At 38.2% G+C, this 21,166-nt stretch overlaps 2 long non-coding RNA genes and 5 pseudogenes across 5 annotated transcripts; 6 read left to right on the forward strand and 1 right to left on the reverse strand.

Annotated features, from left to right (window-relative positions):
- The first annotated feature begins 1,098 nt into the window (after window positions 1–1,098).
- LOC130504427 (brefeldin A-inhibited guanine nucleotide-exchange protein 1-like) lies at window positions 1,099–4,990 on the forward strand (annotated as a pseudogene).
- A 2,202-nt stretch (window positions 4,991–7,192) lies between these two features.
- LOC130504423 (uncharacterized) lies at window positions 7,193–8,252 on the forward strand. Of its 2 annotated transcripts, none has more exons than XR_008941256.1 (4): window positions 7,193–7,381; window positions 7,475–7,587; window positions 8,004–8,127; window positions 8,219–8,252. It is a non-coding gene; the product is annotated as an uncharacterized LOC130504423 (long non-coding RNA). The 2 variants fall into 2 exon arrangements; XR_008941257.1 differs by having other exon boundaries at window positions 8,226–8,250.
- Window positions 8,251–9,712, forward strand: LOC130504422 (uncharacterized). 3 transcript variants are annotated; one of them, XR_008941253.1, is made up of 4 exons: window positions 8,251–8,290; window positions 8,368–8,432; window positions 8,525–8,650; window positions 9,247–9,712. It is a non-coding gene; the product is annotated as an uncharacterized LOC130504422 (long non-coding RNA). The 3 variants fall into 3 exon arrangements; XR_008941255.1 differs by having other exon boundaries at window positions 8,375–8,432; XR_008941254.1 differs by lacking the exon at window positions 8,251–8,290 and having other exon boundaries at window positions 8,291–8,432.
- A 1,424-nt stretch (window positions 9,713–11,136) lies between these two features.
- Window positions 11,137–12,256, reverse strand: LOC130504424 (expansin-A20-like; annotated as a pseudogene).
- Window positions 12,257–12,558: 302 nt separating this feature from the next.
- Window positions 12,559–14,341, forward strand: LOC130504421 (uncharacterized; annotated as a pseudogene).
- Window positions 14,342–15,958: 1,617 nt separating this feature from the next.
- LOC130504426 (amino acid transporter AVT3C-like) lies at window positions 15,959–17,415 on the forward strand (annotated as a pseudogene).
- Window positions 17,416–18,454: 1,039 nt separating this feature from the next.
- On the forward strand, window positions 18,455–20,581 carry LOC130504425 (protein LAZ1-like; annotated as a pseudogene).
- The last annotated feature ends 585 nt before the right edge of the window (window positions 20,582–21,166 follow it).

A 21,166-nucleotide genomic window follows, 5' to 3' on the forward strand; every position in this document is an offset into this window, starting at 1 on the left:
ATACTCCGTGATAATGCTTAACACTGACGCCCATAATATCATGGTTAAAGAAAAGGTTTGTTTTCTTGGCTGTCAGAGAATTTGTTTAATCCATGATACGTTAGCTTTGGGCTGCAGTTACATGTGTTGACACTTCTAAGTTATTTCTGTGCTCAGAAACTGTTATTGAGTATTGGAGATTGTTTTTTGCTTTGTTATAAGATTTACAGTGTATATTTACTGGTTCTGCATTTGCTTTTGCTTTTCTTGACAAACAGATGACCAGGGATGATTTTATTAGAAATAACCGAGGCATTGATGATGGCAAAGATCTTCCAGAAGAGTACCTTGGTGCGCTTTATGACCAAGTTGTCAAAAATGAAATAAAAGATGAGTTCTGATTCTTCTGCTCCCGAAAGCAGGCAGTCCAACGGCCTGAATAAGCTTCTGGGTCTTGATGGTATACTCAATCTGGTTTATTGGACACAGACAGAAGAGAAAGCGGTAGGGGCTAACGGTCTTCTTATAAAGCATATTCAAGAAACGTTCAGGTCGAGGACTGGAAAAATCAGAGTAAGCTTTAGCTCATTCACTTTTCATATAAGGTCTTAGTGTAAAATGAGATGAGACGATAGGAATAGATAGCTATTGATTATAAAATGGTATACTAATGAAGGATTATAACGACTGATTGTTCTTGGTATGATACTGCTGAGTGAGTAGGGTTACCTGTAAAATTAGCGGATGAAGCTGAAAAACCTGCAACGTAAATAAATCATATTCACCCTTTAATTTACCTTGTGTATTCACTATAAGCTATTTGTGAGAAGAATTAAGGTTGAAAAATACCGTGGAGAAACATAGTCACTTCTCTCCAGAGGAAGAATTGAGCAAAGTATGAGAAAGCAATGAGAATTTGGTTTGGGAGAAGATAAAAGTTTAGGAGTTTTAAACTTTGAGATTTAAATTTGGAGTAATTTGTAGTAAATCTTTTTAGACATTTGCAGTTAACTCTGTAAAAAGTTTTTTTTGGAGATGAATAAATTTAAAATTCTTTTCGAAAAAAAAGAAAATACCGTGGAGGAATGGATTTGGACTTGCAGTCAAAGTATCAATCTCATGACTTGTTTTTTTTTTCTCCGGTCTTGTAGATCAGCTTACCATGTCGTCACAGATGTTGCAATATTGCGTTTTATGGTTGAAGTCTGCTGGGGACCAATGCTTGCCGCATTCAGCGTTACACTTGATCAGAGTGATGACAGGCTTGCTGCAGTTGAATGCTTGCGAGGCTTTCGGTATGTCGTTCATGTTACAGCAGTTATGGGTATGCATAACGCAAAGAGATGCATTTGGTCAATTCCATGGCCAAGTTCACAAATCTCCATTGCGCAGGAGATATGAAACAAAAGAATGTTGATGCTGTTAAAGTGAGTTTTTTCTTATGGAAATCGTTGTTCATAAATCAAAAACAGTTGTTCTTCTCTGTTTTAAAGTTCCTAACATCTTGCTTTCAAAGAAGACACACAAAGATAAAACGTATTCTACGGCATACTCACCTAAATACATCATATGTTTTAGTTTCCTGTTTTTCACGAGTTGATATTATCTGTTTCTCTTGTGAAAATCTTCTCCCTTCCCTTAATGGAGAGAAGGATGCGTGATTCACCTCTTCATAATTTCATCGTTACCTCTTCTGCTATTCAGGCTATCATATCAATTGCCATTGAAGATGGTAACTACTTGCAAGATGCTTGGGAGCATATTCTGACTTGTCTTTCTAGAATTGAGCATTTGCAATTACTGGGTGAGGGTGCTCCAAGTGATGCATCTTATTTTGCTTCATCCGAGACAGAAGAGAAGAAAGCCTTGGGGTTTCCCAATTTGAAGAAAAAGGAGCCCTCCAGGATCCGGTGATGATGGCTGTTGTTCGAGGGGGGTCATACGATAGCAGTGCCATTGGACCAAATGTGTCGGCTCTTGTGAGGCAGGATCAAATCAATAACTTCATTGCAAACTTGAATTTGCTTGACCAGATCGGGAGTTTTCAGTTGAATAATGTGTATGCACATAGCCAGCGTTTGAAGACTGAAGCCATAGTAGCATTTGTCAAAGCTCTGTGCAAAGTCCAATGTCAGAACTGCAGTCTCCCACGGATCCTCGAGTATTTAGCCTCAACAAAATTGGTTGAGATCGCGTAAGATTTTCTTCTTTTGATACTTTCTATTACACGTTGAATGGGAAATGGACGTATTGAATACATCTGTCTTGGCTGCTGGTTTAGAGTTATCACCTTGATTGACTAATAAGATTTCAACTTGCGTATTTACATTTCTCTTTTCTTGCTGTTCAGCCACTAACAACATGAACCGTATCAGGCTAGTCTGGTCCCGCATATGGAGCATACTGTCAGATTTTTTTGTATCTGTAGGCTTATCAGAGAATCTTTCTGTTGCAATATTCGTTATGGACTCACTACGACAGCTTTCTATGAAGTTCTTGGAACGCGAAGAGCTGGCTAATTACAACTTCCAGAATGAATTTCTTCGACCATTTGTCATTGTTATGCAGAAAAGCAGTTCTTCTGAAATTAGAGAACTAATAGTTCGGTGCATTTCTCAAATGGTACTCAGCCGTGTCAGTAATGTGAAATCAGGGTGAAAAGTGTTTTCAAGGTAATTAATATATCTAGCAGCCACCTATAAGTGAACATATATGATTGACCTCATGTTAACCAAGAAACTCTGAGATAAGAATTATTATGTTAAGGAGGAAGAAACTCTGAACCCAAGATATTATGCCAAGTAGTGATCGACAAGTTTGACTAAGTGGTCAATCTCCTTTCAGGTTTTCACAACTGCAGCAGCTGATGAAAGGAAGAATATTGTGGTGTTGGCTTTTGAGACAATGGAGAAAATGTCCGAGAGTATTTTTTCATATATCACAGAGACGGAGGCAACGACTTTTACTGATTGTGTTTAGATGTCTTATAACTTTCACTAACAGCAAGTTTACCAACGATGTTAGCCTGAATGCCATCGCGTTTCTACGATTTTGTGCATTAAAACTTGCAGACGGAGGCCTTGTATGGAATGAGAAGGGTAGGTCTAGCAGTCCCAGTACTCCAGTAACAGATGAATATGCAGCAAATACCCAAAATTTTATGGAAATAGATGAGAACATATCATATTGGGTTCCTTTGCTCACAGGTAATCTATTATATTCTTAATCTGTGAAATGATACCTTGAACTAAACGACTTACAGATATTCTGGACAACTTTAAACTTTGAAATGATACTTTCAGATACTTGTTCAGTTGATAAACAATGCATCCAGTTTAGTTGATATTGATTTGCTGGGAAGTTAGGAAAGGACATCTCTCTGCGTTCTAATCAATATTCTTTTATTTTATGGCAGGGTTGTCTAAACTAACTTCTGATTCCAGATTAGAAATTCGTAAAAGCTCCTTGGAAGTGCTCTTTAATATTTTAAAGGATCATGGCCATCTGTTTTCACGAATGTTCTGGATCGGCGTTTTTCAGTTCTGTTATACATCCTATATTTAACAGTGTGTGGACAGAGAATGATCTACTTTCTAAAGGACCATCCACATTTTCTTCACATTCTAATGGGGTTTCTTGGATGCTCAGACTTCAGCTATGGCGGCAGAGTCCTCTGGTGGACCTATTTGTCAGTGTTTTCGATGTGATAAGGTGTCAGCTTTCAAGTGTGGTATCTTTACTTGCTGGTCTTATAAGAAGTCCAGCTCAGGGTCCTACAGTAGCTGGTATCGGTGCGTTGCTTCGATTGGCAGACAAATTTGGGTGGGAGGTTCTCCGAAGATGAGTGGAAGGAGGTATTTTTTGGCGGTGAAAGAGGCTGCGTCATTGACATTGTCTAGTTTCATGAAGATACTGAGAACTATAGATGACATTCAAGATGAGGAAAACATCGTCTGATCAGGACTATAGTAATGAAGATGACGTGGACGAGGACAACCTGCAAACCATGTCTTATGTTGTTTCGAGGACAAAGGGTCACATAACCGTCCAGTTACAAGTTGTTCAGGTAAAGTACAAAAATGTTCTGCTATGCAACGAGTTGCCAAGCTGTGTCTCATGCCAGCATATTGACTATGTACGGAATGTTGTGTATGTGTTAATTTGCCTTGGCTACAGAATTAATGAATCAGATGAACTCTCACACTACTATTTTCTCCTGGTTCAGGTAGTGACCAATCTCTACCGGATCCATCAGCAGTCATTGTTGGCATCTCACGTCACAGTTATACTAGAGATACTCTCGTCAATCACATCACACGCCCACCAGCTAAATTCTGATTTGATACTGCAGAAGAAAGTGAGGAGGGCATGCTCCATCTTGGAGCTCTCTGAACCTCCCATGCTTCATTTCGAAAATGACACGCACCAGGACTACCTAGACGTTCTTCAAGACCTACTAACATACAGTCCAGGAGTGTCCTTGGAGCTAAATATAGAGTCTCAACTGATTACAGTGAGTATAAAAATTCTGAAGATGTACCTGAAGTGCACATTGTTTGAGGGTGCAGAGTTGGAAGAAATCAGGCAGCCCAAAAACTGGATTCTATCCATGGGAGCAGCATCGAAGGCAGAAGCAGCAGCGAGGTCTCCTTTAGTGATCTCGGTGCTGAAGGCACTGATGGGACTGAAAAGAGATTCGTTCAAGAGGTGTGCACCAAACATTTTCCGTTGTTGGTGGAGCTTGTGCGTAGTGAGCACAGCTCCTCACAAGTCCCACAAGTCTTAAGCACCGTGTTCCAATCGTGTATGGATCTAATGATGGGTGAGTAGAATAGGATGGTTATATATTTGTGTTGAATCTTGCATTCGAGCACCTGAAGGGAAGATTGCTAGCATACAGAAACTCGTCATTTCTTGTTTTGTGTGTTTAGTTGCTAGTGATGACACAGAGTAATGAATTGTTGTTATAGAAGCTAAGAATATGACGATATAAGATTCCGGGATCATTACATTTTGTCTGCATTGCCTTGTATCATTCCTTCCAGTCGTGGTTGTAAATGCAAAACTCTCATGAGCATAACAGAAACGCTGCAAATAAGGATTGTGTAGGTTATTACTATTATCCCCTATATATTATTTTAGGAGCACTAAAAGAAAATAACTTCAAGTTGATGTATTATTTACACAATGCCATTTCCTAGGTGGCATTCTCACATTCACTCTTACCCACTTCTTTTAAAAACCCTTTCTTTACTAGAAAAATTACATTGTTTTGCCATTATCAAATCTGTCCAAATTGTGTTATAACACATGATAAATTGCTACAATCATTAAACATAATAATAGATGATTAGTTTTTCAATCAATCATTTATGTTATGATATTGTTTTCCATATATAACAAAGTCACAAACTTAAGTAGTTTCCATAATAATTTATTTCGTTTAATGGTCTGAGAATATGGATTGACCAAATTAACTTGCATAAGTCTCATTGGCGATGACCATAATATATTGTTCAATGTTATGTTTTTTTTGTAAACAATCGATTAATACTTTTTGGTTTTGTCCATGACAAAAGTCAAATAGAAAAAATCATACGTAATAACATTATATATTATATTTCATTAAATTATATATGAAATTTATCTGATTAATAACTTATAGTAATATATGACGTTAAATACCGTATATTGATCCACTTCTTTATATATATTAAAAAAAGAAGCTACAATATACATTACTAAAAAAGTTTGTAAGTTTTTTAATATATTGAGAATCTAAAATAGAAGATATATTTGACGAGATCTCTTGAATCCCTTAACTCAAGCACCAATTTTTTTGACTAAACAATCAACATAAATGTTGATAGACCAAATTATGATTCAATAAAAATTTGTCGCTTCTTTAATATTGTCAAATCTCATAGTCAATATTATTTTCTATTTGTTTCTTCCTTAATTGTAAGAATTTCCAAAATTTTTAATTTTTTTAATAAAAAGTTAGGGATTGTTAGTATTAAATTTAAGAGAGAATTTTCGTTTTGTTTGAAATTAAGTGGAACTAACCCTAACTGTAGGGTATACTATATATAAAATCAAGTGAACTTTACTCTACAGTTTCACAACCTACAAGAATTAAGACTAGAAAAATAAAATGCTACAAATTTCATCTCTCACTTGAAGTCAAAGAAATCAATGTTGTAGATTAAAGTGAAATCATTAAACTTTGAAAGTCATACTCGGCTGCTGCTGGAGGAGACCATTGAGAAAGATTTCGTAGATGCAAAAATTAGTTGTTGTTAGTCTTTATATTTTTTTTTTCAACTACTATTATGTTGTTTCAGTTAATGCTATAGTTTTTTTTTTATTTTATTTTTCATGGAGATAAAATACATGTAATTATTAAGAAAGATTTAGTTTCACAATTTGATCATTTACTGAAACATGGGTGTTCTAAGCTTTTGTTAACTTTTCTTTTACACTCTCTTACGGCACTATTGACAACAGCTTTTTAGCAATTTTTAATCAAATTATGTTTTGTTATATTTTGTTTCTGCATGGTTTTATTTGTCTATTTCATATGTTTCGTTTCATCTTTTATTTATGATTTTTAATGATAACAATTATATATTATATATCTATGTTATATTTATTTTAAATCATAATTTATCTTTTATTAATATCCACTTACTCTTATTGATTCACTTCCACGATATATGTTCCAAGTAAACTTTCAAAAACGAATACACAAGTTTAAAACCTACAGTGTAATTTGTTTTTATGATTTTACATGTATAATGTCTATTTGATTCAATTTGATCATCTCTTAAAATCTATTCATTCCGCGTAAAGGCGCGGGTTATCACCTAGTATATATAAAAACAATGGTAAAGTCATTTATACTTCGAACTGAAGTGATTACTATGTCTTTAAAGTCATTTATATAAAGGCCACACATTGTTTTGACCACCGAAAGTGAATCATCTATTATTATAAAGAAAAAGGGGACTCCCTTTTCCTCTTGCCAGCACATAAAATAGGTTAAGGAGAGTGCAACACGTGTCCCTCCACTCAAAACTCCGAGTTTCATTTAAATCTTTTGCTATACGAGTTGGGCTTACGAAACAAACGTAACTGGGCCTGTTAAAATCCTATCAAGACGTATCTGATTATTTTTCGTACAATTCAATTGTATTTTATGTTATGCTTTACATTATGTGCTGCGTTTAGACAACTTTAGTGGGGACCTTTGGTCGTCACTGTAGACTTATCGTCTCCTTCGTCTCCCGATATCAGAGAAACGGAACCATCAGATTTGATCATCTCATCAATCGATCAACCACGATGTAGAATCAATGCGGGATTTAATTGCGTCTGGCGATGGAGACGACTATATAAGAAGGTAAGCGTGGTCATTCTCATCCTTTTAGTTACTCTTACAAAAAAAAAACCCTAAGATATGGCTAACGCTTTGGTTCTCCTCTCCAATCTCCAGGCCGGCCGATCCTCCTCCACCGTCGAAGTGTGCTTGCTCCGCTTCTGGGAGGCGAAAAAGTCCGCCGTGGTGGAGAGCTCATGGGCGTCGACATGCTTTTGGTTGATTCTCAGGTTTTGTATTAAAACCCCTTTTTTTTAGTTTAACTGATTGAATGTTCCACCACTATGAGCCTGCTCGAATCCATTATAGAATTATCAGTGTCTGTTTGTATTAATCTCTTTTTTGATTCCACCCCGACCGATTATTATTTTGAGAAGTCGCTGTTGTTATGTTGTGTGTTTTTACTGTCTGAGAAAATTTTCCGGTTTGCATTCTCACCCATCTTCTTTGTCTTGAGATTAGAGTTGTTCAATAGTTATATGTTCAATCGTATGAACCGCAAATTCTTTTTCCGATTTGTTGAAATCTTTGTTCTGTTTCATTTACAGTCGACCATGATGCCCGCTTCTGTGAGAACGTGACCGTCAATCTAACTGATGATAAGATGGATTAGCTGATATTTGTATATGTTGTTTCTGTGAAACAGGGTTCATCACGAAGGATAAGCTAAAGGAAGTGATGAAATCGATGGCAGAACTTTGGGAGATGATGATCGGTATCTACATTGATGGCAATGGAGACATCTATAATGGCTTCAAAACACCTCTCAGGTATAGTATGTATACACTAAAACCTTTTAGTTACATTGAATATTAATCAACGAGCTCAGATAATAAAAACTACAAATGAAATTTGGTTTAGGAATCAGCATGGAATGAACTAATAGAAATATCCCAGAGTGTTAGATGGGACAGTTTCACATCGAAACTTGAGGTAATATTATTTTCAGATTCTTCTTTTTAAGTTTTATATCATGTATATTACTTCTTTATTATGTTTAACCATGGAAGCTTGAAGATCGTCAGCCACCATCCCTACTTTCAAATGGATATCCAAAACATAGACAAATTCTCAGGTATTGATTGCTTAAACCTCCTCTTTTTTTCATTCATTCCATTCATCTCTGTTAGCTGATGCATTTATATTTGTTGTGTTCCTATGTGTCAGATTAGTCGTCGACAGGTTCAGGAGGTGGTGACGGTGAGAGATCAGCTGGAGAAGAAAGAGCAAGATCCAGGATTGTCGAATCAGAGTGAAAGGAGACGGAGCGAGAAATTCGCGACACTTAAGCAGGTCAGTATAAACAAACCTTTGAACATGATCTACAATATGACAAACCGTAAGAAGAGTCTATGTAGTTTTCTTCTTGATATAAACAATAGCTTGCAAGAATCTAGAAAATAGCTTGCAACAAACATTTGAACGTTACTTTTAGTATTTCTTTATTCCAATTTATTGTACCTGCCTAAAGAATCTAGAAAAGAACTCTTTAAATTGTATTTTTCATATATATATATATATATTTTTTTTTTTTTCAAAACAGATCAATGCTTTTTTCCCATATTTCAACAATTAGATTTCTCCTAATTTTAATGATATGTGAAAATAACAGCTACTACTTAACTAGCCAACCTTTTTAAAAAAACTATTTTTATTACTAAAAGAAGACAATAGAGGTTATATACACATGGCGTCAATACTTACACATGTTTATATAGATTTTAGAACCTATAGAGATATATTTGTTCAGTTGCCCAAAAAAAGAGATATATTTGTTCTCTCTCATGTCTGTCCTATATGCACAAAGACTCTTTATAGATAAAAGACTCAAGTTTTGCAGTGTTTTAAATGTTTATAATAACTGATTGTGAATGTTTTTGTTTTCGCAGATGGATTTAACTTCTTATGATCAGAACGATGCTTGACAATGAGATTCAAGGAGAAGAAGCCTTCAGAAACTTCTCTTGCTGAAAGAGAAGAAAAGAAACAGAAAGACCAAGCTATGCTCTTCCACAAAAACCAAGGTAGTTAATTGCTCATAGAGCAAAGTGTGGAAATTCTTTATCCGAAAAGAAGATGACCGTGCACAATGCAATATGTTTCTGTAAAATTACAGGAACTGAAAGTAACACTAGAAACACGTATGTGGGCTCTACGTGAGATTTCTGAGTGTATCTTGGTTCGTTTATGTTTTTAATTCAGCTTGAGTTACAATATGTGTTTATTTAAGACTTTTGGTGCAAGTGATTTTCTGTTCTCTGTTATTATTGTGATGTGATCATCTTTGATCAATAAGTTAGCACAATGTGGGTTTGAAACTTTTTCTGAATGTAGTGTAATATGTTTGAAATTGAATATTCGTTTCAAACTTTGAACAATGAGTACAACTATTTCTAATAGGTGAAGGAAACCCGTTATGTCAGCGAATTATTTGAAAAATTATAAAATCTTCCATAACTTTTTGTTTAACTAACATCTGAACCAAATATTTTAACACAGTTTTATAAATATTTCATAAATATTTATTCAACGGTTTGACCACAAAGTACTTTTTGTCAATTGAATACAGAATAACAATAATTTCTAAAATCATGAATAAACTTTTTAACACAATTTTATGAAGATAGAAGTTAAACTTATTTTATTAACAACTAAACCAAATATTTTAGCAACTACATCATACATATTTTATAAAATAAGCTTTTAACCATTAGTACGTTTTGAACCAAAACTAATTGTCCAATTTAAAATCATAAATAAAAATTTCAAAGGATTTTCTAACGATAGAAAAAAATAAACTGTGGTATACTAATATATCTGATAATTTATATTCAATGGTACAAAATACTTTTTGTCAACTGATTACAAAAAAAATTTAAAATCATGAATAAATTTTAACACGATTTTATAAAAAATAAATTTATAAATCGGGTTATAATATATATATATATATATATATATATATATATATAATATTTTCAACATCATAGGAAGAAAAAAATTTGATAACAAATAGAATGTATATAGATATCATATAATCAATACTTTTTTAAATAAGTAAATATATATTAAAATCAACATTATAGGAAGAAGATAAATTCGATAACAAATATAATGTGTATAAATATCATATTATCTTACCATTTTAATAATTTAAATATATATTAAAATTAATTTGAAATAAATATAAAATGTATTATTGTTTTTCTATAGTTTACTTACATGTGAACAGTGTAAAAGGAATACAAAAATCATCAGCAACTACTCAGTTTACACACTTTACAGTTTCATTGTTTTCTTATTTTGATTAACATTGTTTTACCTTCTCCACATTACTTTCTTCGCACTTAATATAACATTTTATTTTTACAAAGAAATGCAACTTCAAATAGTCACCACATCTACTCTAATATCATGTCCAACATAAAATAATTACTTTTATAACATATACAAATTATACATAATCCAATTTTTTCCGAACCTAAAATATTACAAGCCACAAATAAGGCACCGAATATGAGATCGATTTTTTTGTAAAAAGAAACAAAATAAAGACCATTCTTTAGTATATAAATAACTACTATAAAAAAGCAAGATATATCTTATCACATATAATTTTTCTTCACTTAAAATTTTACAAAAAAAAACAAAAATTATTATCATACACATTTTTTGCAGATGAAAACTTAAAATATAAACCACAAAATCATATTAAAATAATAATCTAGATCCCAAGTAAAGTATATCCCGCCCGTAGGGCGGACCGACCCTAGTAACTTTATATAAAGAAAAGGAAAAGAGGAGAGGTAGTCACGAAAGGAACTGCTTTCCTTGGTAGGTCATTCCAAAGCGCCAATAAGGGGGAGCCACGTCGTAAGAGGCAATGGTTTTGCCGCCGATGAGAGTAACTTCGAAAGAGAGAGACTGTCCGATGAGATCGAGCGAGGAGTGCCAGTTCTGACCCCAGTTTCGGGCCATAGGAATCCAAGCCGTTGTATGCCCCTTCACTTTCACTCCCACCACTTCCCCATCGAGTCCTACATTGCTTATCAAGACCTGAAAGAAGTGGAGCTCCCGTTCAAGCTGAATCTCAACCCGCCTCTCCGCCCACACTTGACTCTCCTATACTGCACAGGTATTATCTCGGCTCTGGTTTCTGCAATCCCTGTGAGGCCGCATGAGATAGTTCCAAATGCTCCTTTGGGAAGTTGCACCAACCTCCGTAATCGGATGAAAGGCCTGAATTGGGAGGACAGAAATCTGTGGCTGTGACCACCACCGAGGGGCTGCCTTGAAGGCACCACCTTATGTGGTTCACGCATCGCACTTCCAGGCAAGCTCCGCAGCTGCTTCCCCTGTTGAACAGCTTCCCGCTCAGGCCTGCGCTGTACCCGCCATAGCTGCTCTGCCTCAGATCTCCATACCCACAAGCGCCTCCTATCACCACAATTAGTTAGTCCAGAGGAAAGAAGAAAAAAATATAGATAGGAGAGAGAGAAAGAGAAGAAGAACCAGTGGTGACAGAGGAGGAGCCGTCCTTGTCTCTGGAGAGCGTGGCGGTGGCTATCTTCCAGCTACCATCTCGGCAGTGGCTTGAAAGAGGCAGCAGAGAAGAATGAAGAAGGGCAATGAGAAATGCTGAAGCCAGAATCCATGAAAACCAGTGTGGTGTGGTTTATTTGGGAGACTCAGAGTCACAAAGTGGCAGACAAAAGCGATGCGTTTGAGAGGGTTTTGAGGGGTTGCTTTTTGATCATAAGGGCTCCCCTTTCAAGACTTGTGGGGATGATAGCGACAAAAGATTGCTCTGACATGTTTTGACTTTGATAGTTCCCTTTCAGACCATTTCTTTTCTTATAGAGAAAATAAAAAAGGACCAATACGTTTTGCTAAGCCCATCTAATTCGGCGGCCCAGTTATCAAACAAGAGAAGTGAAACCATTGACATGATTGGATCCAGCTCCTCATGGGTCGTCGTGTGGCACGAGCCCAGCCAGTGAGTGGATAGCAGCATATCATCAATTGTAGAGTTTTGCTTTTGTTTCTTTCTTTTCTTTGGCCCTTGTCTTTGCTTTTATTCACAAGACAAAACTGCCCGTGATGGTCCTACACTGACGTGGCCTGAGTCTTAATTTAATTTAATGTTCCATAAAAATTGCTCTCTATCTCTCTCCAATCGCAAGCTGCAAGTGGTAGTGGGTTGCAGAAGAATCTTCCTCAACGTTGTCAACGATGAGTCGTCGTCTTCTCCTTGCTCTCGTTGTTCTTCTTCTTCATCTATGCATCCTTTCTGCAGCAGTGGGTGACGAGATCGTGTCGAGATTTCAGGAGTATCTCCGAATCGACACGGTTCATCCAAATCCAGATTACTACAAAGCCGTTGACTTTATAAACACTCAGGCCAAAATCACTCTCCCTCGAATCTCAGACGACTGAGTTCGTTAAGGGAAAGCCGCATATCCTCCTCAAGTGGGTTGGCTCCGACCCAACTCTACCTGCCCTTCTACTCAACTCCCACACCGATGTCGTTCCCTTCGAGGAATCCAAGTGGATCCACCACCCACTCCAAGCTCACATGGACAAGGAGGGAGACATATATGCGAGAGGTTCTCAGGACATGAAGTGCGTTGGGATGCAGTATCTGGAGGCCATACGCAAGCTCCAGGCTTCTGGCTTCACCCAATCCGATCCGTCTATCTCTCCTTCGTCCCCGATGAGGAGATCGGCGGCCACGATGGAGCCGAGAAGTTCACCGAATCTCACCTCTTCAAGACCTTGAACGTCGGTATCGTGCTCGACGAAGGTAAAGTTATAACACTCTTTTTTTTTTTCTTTCAAAATTTATGTTAACTAGTATCTTATGCCAAAAAAAAAAAAGAAAAAAAAAACTATCTTATGCAGCAAAAATGACATTTTTATTTTTTAAATTTTCAGGTCTGCCATCGCCTAGTAAGAGTTACAGAGTATTCTATGGAGAGAGGAGTCCCTGGTGGCTTGTGATTAAGGCTAAAGGACCCCCTGGCCACGGTGCCAAGCTCTATGACAACTCTGCCATGGAGAATCTCCTCAAAAGTATTGAGAGTATTCGTCGATTCAGAGCTTCCCAATTCGATCTTCTCAAAGCTGGTGGCACTGCTGAAGGCGATGTCGTCTCCGTCAACATGGCCTTCCTCAAGGCTGGCACACCCTCCCCAACTGTAACCATTCCATTTCCCTTTGATACATATATTGACTGCATCCATTCATCTCTGACTCTTTATTATTCTAATATTCTATCACTCCCAAAGGTTTCGTGATGAATCTGCAACCTTCTGAGGCTGAAGCTGGTTTCGACATTCGTATCCCTCCCACCTTTGATTCTGAATCACTTGAAAGACGTTTGGTGGAGGAATGGGCTCCCGCCGCACGCAACATGTCCTTGAGGTAACTTCTTCTCCTTTCTTTTATATATATATATATATATAGAAAACGTTAAACTAATAATATGTGGGTGGTGGTGACAAATGACAATGTCTGGGGCAGTTCAAGCAGAAGCATTCGGGGGAACCGCTACTTACAGCAGCAGATGATTCAAATCCTTGGTGGAGGCTCTTGAAAATGCTGTCAAGGAAGCTGGAGGTAAAACTAGTAAGCCTGAGATTTTCCCTGCATCAACAGATGCTCGCTACTTCCGGATGGCTGGCGTTCCCGCGTTTGGCTTCTCTCCCATTTCAAACACCCTAGTTTGCTTCATGACCACAATGAGGTGCGTCATGCGTGCTGATTTGATTCTTTTTTCTTTTCTTTTTTGGTGGATCTTTTATCATTATCAATTTACTAACCCATGCATGTGGTTTCTTTTCTTTTCTTTTGTTGCAGTATTTGGGTAGAGCTGAGTATCTGAAGGGGATTGACGTGTATGTTTCAATTATCAAAGCTTATGCATCATATGAAAGCAAGAGTGGTTCACGAGATGAGTTATAAAAAGGTCCACTTATAGTTTGCGCATCAGTCTTTCTGTAAACAACAATCAATAAGATCTGAACCCACCATGCTGGTTGTAAAATCAGACAAAACATGTTATTTTCAACTTTATGTGATGTATCTTTCTGTTTTTTTTATTCTTCCTCAACCGGCCAGTAGAAGAGATTCGCTGTTATTTGTAACAGCACAGGAAACGAATGATGGTTGATGGCCGTACTAAGATGCAAGTTGGGCCCATCAGTATTAGAAAATGGATCCAAGTCTGAGCCCGTAACGAAATTTATCTAAAATCCAATTAGGCTTTTTCGGGCTTTGTTTGTCAGATCAATAGATCTATCAAAAAGTTCCCCACCTGAACAGAGCTCCATGACGATGTGAACATACAATGGAATGGATCCTCCTTTAATGGTGACAATGTTTTTGTAACCAGCCAGGTGTGGCATGAATCCTGCGCACGTCTCCACATCTTCCTTTGAAATCAACTTTCGTTTTGTTATAGACTTGCACGCCCTGTTGAGATCTCTCTGCACATGTAGGTGGTCCCAAACTGTCCTTGGCCTAGTTTTGTGTCCCACCGCCGTGGAGTAGAGATCTCGGATGCTTGGGGTCTTTTTGACCAAGAACGAGCAGGCTTGGTTCCCACCGCCCTGCTGAAACAAACCGCATATTATGTATTAGAGAAATGGTAACAAACAGTCATAACCCACCAAGAACCGTAACCAGTCCTTTACCAACTTAGTTCCTTCAATATCAGTTTGTCATCTCAGGAAAACAGAGCAAGATATGAAAAAATCAAAAAAATCAAATCCATAATCTCTCCCAAAGTAAAATGGCATTGGTAGAGAAAATATGAAACGGAGGAAGAGCTGGATGTGCAATTACCAGGTCAAAATTCAGTCAGATCCAATGATCAGTTCTTTGTTGAACAAACATTGGGTTTTTGCAATATGCTCGCCATCCTCTTGACTAAAAATATAACAACATCTTTGATTTTATATAGTCATAAACACATCTCTAAAGTTCTTTTATTAGAACCATGCTAAAAAAAATGCAATGGCCTCATAAATCTCTTCTGTCCACTGCTCGCCAGGGCCAATGAAATAAGAATATGGCTGTAACATGGATCATTTTGTACTTATGTAGTAGGATAGAAGGTTGAAAGGAGAGAGATATACACACCATCAAATCTACAAATCCAAGAGAAGTAGGAAGAAGAGACTGCATAGAGCGATTTGCATCGTGTCAGATTGATTGCCCATAAGACAAAATTAGTTAGTTAGTTAGTTAGTTAGTTAGTTAGTTAGTTAGTCAAAGTCATACATGTACAAACAATCCGCCGCCAGGAGGGAGGGAGGGAGCTCTGGAAGTTGTTTTTGTTTGAAACGGTGTCGTTGGTCTCAATTTAAAATCTGAACGGCGTCGTAGGGGCACTTTGACCCTTCAAATAAACGGGGTTCGGAGTCCACCAACTAAGTCTAGACGCAATTAATTAGTTTCCGACGACTCTTGTCTTCTTCTACTTCTTCTACTTCTTTGTCGCCCATCTCATCTTTTGTTATCTTCTTCTTCTTTGATTGATTCTGATTCAGATTCAGATTCAGATTCAGATTCATCCTCCCCGGCGAGAAAGCTTTTGTGCTTCCTATCAACAAGTGAGTTTCCGATTCCCTCTTCTTCTGAAATTGAAATTGAGATGGGGTTTGACAAGCAAGCTTCTAGCTCCTCCTCCTCCTCCTCTTATACCCTTAAAATGCCACCACCTTCTAGGGAGGACACGCCTCTTCTCGGCAAAGGGCCTCCTCTTTCTAGCCAGTTCAAGACCTTCGCCAACATCTTCATTGCTGTCGTCGGCGCTGGTGTTCTTGGTCTTCCTTACGCCTTCAAGCGCACCGGATGGCTCATGGGCGTCCTCCTTCTCCTTTCCGTCTCCCTTTTGACCCATCACTGCATGATGCTCCTCGTTTATACCCGCCGCAAGCTCGACTCTCTCAACGGCGGTGGTTTCTCCAAGATCGGCTCTTTTGGTGACCTTGGCTTTGCCGTCTGCGGTTCCCTCGGCAGGCTCGTCGTTGACCTTTTTATTATTTTGTCTCAAGCTGGCTTTTGTGTCGGATATCTTATCTTCATCGGCACTACTCTAGCTAATCTTTTCGATCCTGATTCCCCACCAGTCTCAGGCATCAGTTTACACGCCTCGGCTCTGAATTCCTCGGAGTCTCCTCTAAGAGTCTCTACATCTGGGGATGCTTCCCCTTCCAGCTTGGTCTCAACTCCATCAAGACCCTCACTCACTTGGCTCCTCTCAGCATCTTCGCCGACCTTGTTGATCTTGCCGCTATGGCCGTCGTCATTGTTGAGGATTCCATGATTATACTCAAGCAAAGGCCTGACGTTGTTGCCTTCGGTGGTATGTCCCTCTTCTTCTATGGGATGGGCGTGGCGTTATTCTTTTGAGGTGTTGAATGGTCTTGCCTCTTGAATCGGAGATGAAAGACAAGGACAAGTTCGGCAAAGTCTTGGCACTCGGCATGGGATTCATCTCTTTCATATACATAGCCTTGGTTTCTTAGGTTACTTGGCTTTTGGTGAGGACACAATGGACATCATCACCGCCAACTTGGGGCAGGACTTATCAGCACTATTGTTCAGCTTGGACTCTGCATCAACCTCTTCTTCACCTTCCCCTTGATGATGAATCCGGTGTTTGAGATAGTAGAGAGGCGGTTCTCGGTGGGATGTACTCTGCGTGCCTGAGATGGCTGCTAGTATTGGCAGTGACTCTGGTGGCTCTCTTTGTGCCAACTTTACAGATTTTTGTCATTGGTGGGGAGCAGCACTTGCTGCATCTTAGGGTTTGTGTTACCTGCTTTGTTTCATTTGCTGGTGTTCAAGGAAGAGATGGGGTGGAAGCAATGGAGCCTGGACATGGCGATAGTGGGACTGGGAGTGGTTCTTGCTGTGTCGGGAACTTGGAGTTCCCTGAGTGAGATCTTCTCTGTCAAAGTGTAAGCAGTGAAGCTTGTATCCAAGATGTGTCATATACTCATGTATATATATGATTTTAAGAGCATCTGATTTGTGATTGGATTTGTATATTGATGGGTCGGAATAAAAGACATGAGCTCTGTTTTCTGGTTTGTAAATATACAAAATACAAATGTGTTGTGTTGTTATGTCTGCATTTGAAATAAACAAATATTATCATTTTCTGATACAAGGTTGAAAAGGGACAAAGCTTGTTGTTCTGCATCCTTAATTCCTTTGACCAAGAACAATTGAAAATGGTAAGGAAAGCTGCGCTCTACTACTACAATGGCTAAAGATTGGCAGAAAACATTCATCAGGCTGCAGAACGAATTAGAGTGCATTTCACTCTCAAGACTTGTGCGAGTAAGGAAGGAAGGAAACAAAGTGGGTTTTTAGTCCTTTGCAAAGTCAGAAAGAAAGCTTTTTTATTACCTTAAGGTATGTAAAAGGAAGTTTTACTTAGTCCACAAAAATGTCATACATTGCGCAGTAGTATCACTGACAAAAAGCATAAGAAATAGGGGACAAAAGCAGAGGTCACCAACGAGACTGAGCGAGCAGTAAGGCATTTTAACTTGGTGCAGAGTGTGTGTTGAGTACATAGTTTGAGCTCTGCGCCACCTGAAAAATCACAAGTTGAGGGCACCAATCAATCACGAGGAGAAATGGTTCAATGATAGGGGGGGGGGGCAAGTCATCATAAGTAAGAAAAATGAGAAACTGAAAGTTTCCAGAAGAGAAGTGAATAGCTCTCTATTAGTACCTGTCAAAAGGACAAAGCAGCTCTGCATGTTTTGTGTGGAGTCGTATCAACCTGCGGTTGTTTCGTGCCGTTTTTTTTAGTAATCAGCGCCAGAAATGCATGCCGTTTTTCAGTTTCGGGGGGGGGGGGGCTTTTCCTTCGTTTCTGGACCATGGACAAAAGAAGAAGGTGAAAAGGGGAAAGCAGCTCTGATCCCTTTCGTCGTCACTCATTAGGTAGCAGTCTCCGTCTCGGATCCTTTTGGTCAGAGATCCAAATATGTCATATTCTAATGGATGGGTTTAAATTCTTATTAGATTCATTCATTCAGCTCATCCTACTTGTTTGTGGTTAGGGGGTGAGTGATGATGATTAAAATATCATCATCATCATCAACTTACTCGGCTCCCGCTTGGGCAAGCTTGATGGCTGGTGCTTTTTTTGATCCTCACCCTCTCCCTTTCCATGTATCTTGTCTTCGATCACCTCTCTACTTACACAAAGCCCTGAGGTTTGACACTTCTTCTCTTTCCTTTTTTTGTTATATCATCTTTTCTTTTCATTTGTTTTTTGTTTGTTTTCAGGAGCAAATGTTTTGATCGGAGTCATCTCATCGCCCTTGCTATTCAATTGAGTCTGTGAGGGAAATATGTCTTTTTACTTTTTTTTTGTCTTCTTACTAAGCCAAAGCTAATCTAATCTAATCTATCGATATAACAACAGTTTGCATCACTTGTGAACCCATCCATCAGCGTTGATTGTGGCATTCTACGGTGACTGCTATGAATCCTTTGCCATGTACTGTTTTGGTCGCTACCTCGTTGCCTGCTTAGGTATTATTACTCTCACTCCTCCTTTCCTTTCTTCTTTTATCCCTTTTTTTTTTGTCATTCCAAACACTTCTCTTTTTTTTACCAGGTGGGGAGATAGGACCATTGAGTTTATGCAACGCCAAGGCCGCAAGAGCTTTAACACTCCCCTCCTAGTAGATCATCACAATGATGATAAGGGAACTATTAAACATCCTTTTCCTATGATCTTTTCTTAAACCCCTGGAGGCTCAGTCACTGGTTCTATCACTTGTTAAGTTTGGTATCGTTCAATATGTTATGGTTTCCCCCATCCTCCTACATGTCTTTGTCTCTTTGAGCTCCAACTTAATACTATTTCTTCCTTTTGCAGATGATTATAAAGTCTCTTACTGCCCTCACTGCCCTCATTCTTGAAGCCTTCGGTGTGTACTGTGAAGAGAGTTTAAATGGAATTGTGGGTACGTCATAGCAATGAACAAATATGTTTCATCTTTCATGAACAATATGATACGGGCATCTCACGTTTTTCATGTGATTTTTTGTAGTACCCTTACTTGGCGGTTGTTCTAAATTTTAGCCAGTCCATGGGCATTATACTGTCTGGTTCAGTTCTATGGTGCAACAAAAGATGAGCTTTCCCACATAAAGCCCTTGCCAAGTTCTAACATTCAAGTCAATCGTGTTCTTGACTTGGTGGCAAGGTGTTGCCATTGCTCTTCTCTCTTCCCTCGGTTTGTTCAAGTTCCATTGCACATACCTTGCAGCTGAAGACTAGTGTTCAAGATTTCATCATTTGCATGAGGTACCTACATGTCCTTTTGTAACCAAACAAATATTTTTTCGTCATTTCCAATTTACAACAGTATGTGCAAGTCTTTTATTTTTATTTGTCAAAATGAATGAATCAAAAGTTTGTGTTGGTCCAGTGCAGATGGAATTGCTTCGGTTGTTCACCTGTATGTATTCCGGCAAAAACCGTACGGTCAACTGGGAGATCGCTTTACTGGATCTGTTTCAGTTCTCGGTGACTATGTATCGGTCGACTGTCCTATTGATCCAGATGAGATTAGAGACAGTGAGAGACGAACAAAGGTCCCGCCTGCCACATCCTGACGTTGATATCAAAAAGTGGTATGACCATCAAAGAAAGCATGAGAGATGTGTTCGTTGGTGGAGGTGAATACGTGAGTATCCTTGCTTGTAAATTCAATAAAAATTGATTTTTTTTATCTGATGATCAGAAAAGAGGCTCTATGTATTTTTATATATATCTTGTTAGATTGTGAAAGACGTGAGGTTCACAGTGACTCAAGCAGTAGAGCCTATGGAGAAGAGCATAACAAACAAAGTTCAATGAGAAACTGCACAAGATGTCGCAAAACATAAAGAAACACGATAAGGACAAGAGAAGGTAAGATGACAGTTGCACTTGCATGTCATCATCATCATCATCTAGTCGGAGAGTGATTCGCGGGATCGATGATCCTCTTTTGAATGGGAGTTTTAGTGACAGTGGAGTTACAAGGACTAAGAAGCACAGGCGAAAGTCGAGTTGGAAAGCGGGGGAGAGAGCAGTAGTGATCAAGCTTATAGTGGCTTTGAAGTAAGGGTCGTAGATGGATCACAAAGACTACTAAACATTCACAGGAGATCATCATAAACATCCGGTGTTGTTGGTAGCTCTCTCATTTGTTCCTTCTCAACGCGCAGGGGTTTTCCAGATCACCTAGAAGCCGTTAATATTTGAATATATATTTGTGTACAGATTTTGAGAAGAAACATAGCGTAAATATGAAGCATGTTTTCTTATAAAAATAAACTTCATGTTCGCTTTGTCTTCTAACAAAAACATGACATGATAGTTTATTCCAAACCAATTAACTACACAGGTTGTATACTTTTTATTTGCATGTTTCCTTTCAAGTGTATGCAGGTTGCAGAAAAGCAAACTTCCAAAAAAGGGACAAGGATGACTCATGGCCTTGGGAGTTACTTTGGGACACTGACTCGAAAGCGGTTAGGAGCATTTCTTCTGTTTTGTTCAAGAAGCAGCATTCTTTTATCAACCGAGGAATTCTTTGAAACATAACGAAAGAAGTAATGTCATATTAACATAATGCAAAGGTTACAGATAGAAAAAGAATGGTGGTAAATGTGTAGATAGACCTCCTTTGCACACACATATGTCCATCATTCCTTTTAAAAAAATCTTTCTTAGTTCTCTTGTTTAGTAATAGTTCTGGTAGAATCTCAGTTAATGGTTTT

The sequence above is a fragment of the Raphanus sativus genome, unplaced genomic scaffold (genome assembly GCF_000801105.2).
Source record: "Raphanus sativus cultivar WK10039 unplaced genomic scaffold, ASM80110v3 Scaffold1565, whole genome shotgun sequence".
Lineage (NCBI taxonomy): Eukaryota > Viridiplantae > Streptophyta > Magnoliopsida > Brassicales > Brassicaceae > Raphanus > Raphanus sativus.